Source organism: Eufriesea mexicana, unplaced genomic scaffold, assembly GCF_001483705.2.
Source record: "Eufriesea mexicana isolate 0111107269 unplaced genomic scaffold, ASM148370v2 scaffold4331, whole genome shotgun sequence".
Lineage (NCBI taxonomy): Eukaryota > Metazoa > Arthropoda > Insecta > Hymenoptera > Apidae > Eufriesea > Eufriesea mexicana.
The window spans coordinates 223,023-228,846 of record NW_016912318.1 but is presented as its reverse complement, the minus strand read 5'-3'; positions in this window follow the sequence as shown (position 1 = coordinate 228,846).

Genomic DNA, 5,824 nt, shown 5'->3' with positions numbered 1-5,824 from the left:
TCTATATTAATCTATAAAATTCTACAAAATTCTATATTAATCTATAAAATCTATAAAATATCAATATTAATCTATAAAATTCTGCAAAATTCTATATTAATCTATAAAATTCTACAAAATTCTATATTAATCTATAAAAATCTACAAAATTAATCTATAAATCTATATTAATCTATAAAATCTATAAAATCTATATCAATCTATAAAATCTAAACACATGGTTATATTACTGACATCCTATTTCAACTTCCATCTTCTAATAAACATAGTCATCATCTTCTGATTAACATGGTCAGCTCTTCCACGGAATTTTCTACTGTGCATTGCGATATGTTCGTCAAATTTGACGACCCATATTTTAACACACGTGCAATAGATCTTTAATAAAATCTATACTAATCGTTATAAACACATGGTTATATTATTCACATACTGTTTCAACTTCCATCTTCCGATATCACATTAGCATGCCCAGCTTTTCGCGGAATTTTCCACCGTGCATCGCGACGAGTTCGTCAACTTCGATAACCCGTACCTTAGTAATTGATTATTGCATTTCCAAATTTCACACAGCGTTTAATACAACGAAATATACATAACAAACGCGTGATAGCAGAAACAAGGCAATTTTTGCATTTAAAAAATTGACACCTGACTTGCTTCCCGCGAAATTTTCCACTCTGCGTCCATTCAACTTTGATGACCTATATCACGATAATTAACAACTATATTTCAAAGTTTCATACGTCGTTTGATACATTGAAATGTGTATAACGAACGCGCGATAGTAGCAGAACGCAATTTTTGCGTTTAAAAAATTGACGAGTGATCAGCTTTTCCGCGAAATTTTCTACACGGTACATCACGACGTGTTCAATTTCGATGACCTATATCTCGGTGATTAACTATTATATTTCAAAATTTCATACGTAGTTTAATACATTGTAACGTATGTAACGAAACGAAGGTATTTTTTTAATTGAAAAATCGACGATTGGTTAGGTTTTGACGCGAAATCTTGTGTCGCGCTCGGCCGGAAACCACGGCATGCTCGCTACTTCCGGTGCGTTCCGTGATCACCAGACGCGCGGAAAATTAGGAGGAACAGAGCAATTCGTTGGGCAAATTAGGTTAAATCTGAATCTTGGTTGTCTCGTTTCCCCGCGGCCTCTTGCCATCGATTATCCACGCACACACGCGCCTCTTGCACCGGAAGAAGGGGACAAAGAGAGGAAGTGGATGAACCGTGTCCGAGCGAACGGAAAGCGCGGAAAAATTGCGGGGAAATCGCCTCGAGTACGCGTAATAAATGACGCGATCCTCTTCCTTCTCTTCTCCCTCTCACTCTCTCAACTCTTTTATTTTTCTGCAAGTTAAATTGACTCCCGTGACCTTTTCGAAAATCCCGTAGGAAACTCTTCGGGATTCGCGAATTCGAAACTTGCGAATATTTTTTGCGGAATTAGAAATTCCGGGAAGCGGAGTAAGGTAAACGAGAAATGGACGAAGAGAGAATGAGTGGCTCGAATATAGAGCGCGAAGTGCTTCGCGAATAATCGATGACCGATTTTTATTTTTAAATTTATCTAATTCGCGATCGATAGATCTGTGATCGTAGGGACGTAGATCGAAGGATTTTCCATAATTTCTTTCTGGTTCTTATTGGAATATTTCTTGTAAAAATTAAGGGATGGAAATTCGGAAAATTGGGGAGCTTCGAGTTTGCAATGTTTTTTGGACTTCGAGTGTGAAATGTAAAAATTTAAATATTAGATTATTGGTCCCCCCTGGAGTATAATTTACTCGTATTTATATTTATCGGGTCCATCGGTAAGTACAAAAATGAATTTTATTATTTTTATTAATTATTTTTAATATTTCCGATTTTAAGAAATTTTCTAGGTTTGGAAAATTAATTAAGGAATGCCCTCAAATTCAAAAAATTATTATGTTTAAACACACGAGGACACAGTGCTTCCATTCGAATTTCGATTTAAAATGTGTGAAGATGTTACCCCAATTATTTCAAATTTATTTCGAATTTTTTCTTTTTTCATTCAAAAACACGTGTTTTAAATTTCGAAAGTTTTAAATCTGAGATTAGAAAATCTAAAAATTGCGTTAATCCTAATTCATAAACAATGTTATATCGATCTCATTGTAAATACACGAGTGCACAGTTCTTCCACTCTAATTTCACTTTAAAATGAGTGAAGATGTTACCTGAATTATTTCAATTTTTCTTTTTTAAATTTCCCTATTTAAAAACACGTGTTTTAAATTTCGAAAATTTTAGATCTGAGATTAGAGAATTTAAAAATTACGTTAATCCTAATTTATAAACGATGTTATATCGATCTCAGTTTAAATACATGAATGCACAGTACTTCCATTCGAATTTCAATTAAAAATGTGTGAAAATGTTACCTGAATTATTTCAATTTTTCTTTTTTAAATTTCCCCATTTAAAAACACGTGTTTTATATTTCGAAAGTTTTAAATCTGAGATTAAGTCATTGAAAGACTTGCGAAATCGAAGTGACCATCGAATTTTACAGGGAAAGAATTAATAACGTAATTATTTAATTCTCCAATTATAAATGAAAGCTTTTCAAAACTCGAGACTCTATTACTATTTAAAAGTATTACTATTAATACTATTACTATTACTATTACTATGTTATTATACTATTATAATATACTATACTATTACTATACTATTATACTATTATAATATTATAATATACTATACTATTACTATACTATTACTATTAATTTTATTTTAATGACAGAGAAAGAAATAGGTTTACAGAGTAAAGATTACGACTGAAAATGCCGGATACACCATAGATGTCTAGCTTCGATAACTCGTTTGCAGTTTATATCGAATTTCTAAAGCGGGAAATTTGTTCTTGCGCGAATTTTGAGCGGTGGTTACGATCTCGTTCTAATTTGAATTTTAATACCCGGAGACTGCCACTAAAGGAAATTATGAAGCGTTCGCTTGCAAAGGGTCGTAAAGCAGGGAATAATTCATAGTCGAAATATCAGTGCGAGTAAATATAAAGCGCAAAAAGGTTCATAAAAATCATGCTTATGTTCGGTATAGATTAAAAACGGAGACGAGATTCGCGCAAACACGAATCGCGATATCACCCCCCGTTACCCCCCGTCGCTCCAGGTATAATACAATTTAATGTATTTTAATCATTCACTGGAATATAAGCCTGTTTATATTCCGAAATTGTTTAATATACAAATAAATTAACCAATTAATTATTTCGCCGTTTAATTAAATGATTTATCGTCATATATTTTAAAACGAGTCATTAACGGCCCGAAAAATCCTGTGACCCCGGGCAGAATAATATCCGGGGTTAATAAAGCCCGTCAATATTGATAAACGGACAATTCGAGGGGATCTGATTTTTGTTTGCGAAAACGCCCGTGAAGCTTGCACGATATACACCGGTTTCGCGAACAATTTACCTTGTCAGACGATTTTTCCAAGATCCGCGGATTTTTGAATTATTCTAGAATTATTTCCCAATGAAAAGTACACCATGGAGACTATTTTCACATCGTACATTCCATTCGCACTATTCGGTTTTATACAATTTTACTAGCTTTTACACGATTTTACACATTTTATTCCTATTCGCACAATTTTTTTTAACGCGTTTCGCGTATTTTCTTCTTAAAATCCTGGGAATATCCGTGTATTCAAAAATATCGTCGTCCAATGCAGTTCTCTGTTTCAAATTGCTATTTCTATTTTCTGCTGTGGTTCAACGCGAGTTTTATACTTCGTTGTAAATCAATCGTGATAATCATTGTGTGAAAATAGCCTGAATCAAAAATTAACTATTACCTATTAATTAATTTAATATTATTAATTTTTACCTATTAAACTAGGTATTAAATTAAATATTACAATTTATTTAAAAATGGTCGCAATAAAGTATATCTATTTTTGGAAGAATAGCAAAAAATAGAACTACTCGAATTTTCTTCAGATGAAATTCCTCAATTTACAAATAAAATATGTAATAAAAATATAGGCCACATCAATAAATTGAAAATGCTTGAGGATCAAAATATCCCTTTCCCGTGAACTGGAAAATTATGGTTATTCGAGGGATTTTATTTTTCACACGTAATACTGGAAAAATCTATTAATTATATTTCCAAACAAAATAATAACAAATTTTAAAAACGTGTCTGTAAGAATTATTTTTATTCAGTGGCCACTCTATATATATATATTATCACACGACCTTTCCTACGTCTCTTTTTCCCAAAATATTAACCACCAGTGTGAAAAGAGTCTCAGGTGTACCAATAAAAATTTTGACTACACTGTACTTTAACTGTAATTTTAACCGCTTCAGATATACTAAACGTACACATGTGTAAGTTTAATTTCTTCTGATTATTATGATTATTATCAGTGAAAAGAAATCGGCATAGAATTCCTCAACCATAAAGAAAGATCCCATCGAATCTTTACCAAATAGTCATAGATTTTTCTCCATTTAAAAAGATCGTCCCTGAAGAGGTTAATACACGAGAGATTCATTTGCACCCTGACGAAATACGAGTGAAACGATTTGCCCAAACCTCCAAGGACAAGGACGAGATATTTCCACCTGCCAGATTTCATCCTACAATTTCCTAACTCCCAACCCTCTTGTCTCAATATCTCCTAATTCCTAATTTTCCCTCCACGCAATATCCTAATTTCCACTTTCCTTTCCCAATACTCCCTAATTTCTAACATCCCCTTCACAGCGTTTCCTAACTCCCAATTTCCCCTTCTCAACGATATCACTTCCTTCCAACCCTCCAATTATTGTTTCCCCTCCGACGCGTAGGTCCCTGCTCGATAATCAAGCCTCGCAGCTTCTTCTCCTCTCACCGGGACTGGAAAAGAGGGAGAGAATAGAGGGAAAAAGCGAACGTTACCAGTGAAACCGAAACCTCGTTGTCAACGATCCACGCTGGCAAAAAGGATCATAGTCCTCGTACGTGGGCTCGGCGGAAAGGAGCAGACGTGGCCGGAGAAGGTGACTCGGGAGAGAAGAAACGGTGCACGTACACTTCGGAGAAGAAGTGGCGTCGGCCATTTATCGGCAGGATTTACTGTTCTCCGACCCACCTCTCTGCCGATTGTCCGTGGATTCGAACGGTTATATCACCGGAATTTCATTTCTGTCCGACCGCGGGACATTACCGTCCGTTTGCTCTGTCGCGCGAGTTGTGAGAGATTTTCCCGTCCGCCACCCTCATAATTTCCCCTTTCCACCCCAGCGTTCATGGACCACCGCGAATACCTCGAAACGACGTACTTAATAGCCGGCGAAAGACCGCCCATATATTCCGCGAGAATTCCGAAACCTCGTGGATACAAGTGAAACGAGTCATTAACGTTCGCTCAGCGAGAACCTGCGAGCGTCAGACGTCGAGGAGGTTACCCGGTACTGATTAGCTGAGTTTCGTATAGAGTATCGAGAGAGAGAGAGAGAGACTTTCCTCTGCCTTTTTTCAATCCTCGCAGTTTAAGCGACGAAGTTTCATCCCCTGTTGCTGTAATCGCGGAATCCACGGGAGTTTCTTAATTTTATTAACGCCGGGAAGACGCTTTGTTGAAAGTTCGCAACTCAAGGGCGCCACCTGGGAGCGTATATCGAGCGTAATGGCGGAGTTACCGCGACGCTGTCGCGTTAGAAAGCCTGTCGAGACAGTTTGTTCTTTCCAGCTTTAATATCGCATGATATTTTTCTCAAGCGTCCGTGTCTTGGGATACGGTGCAATGCGTGGAAGC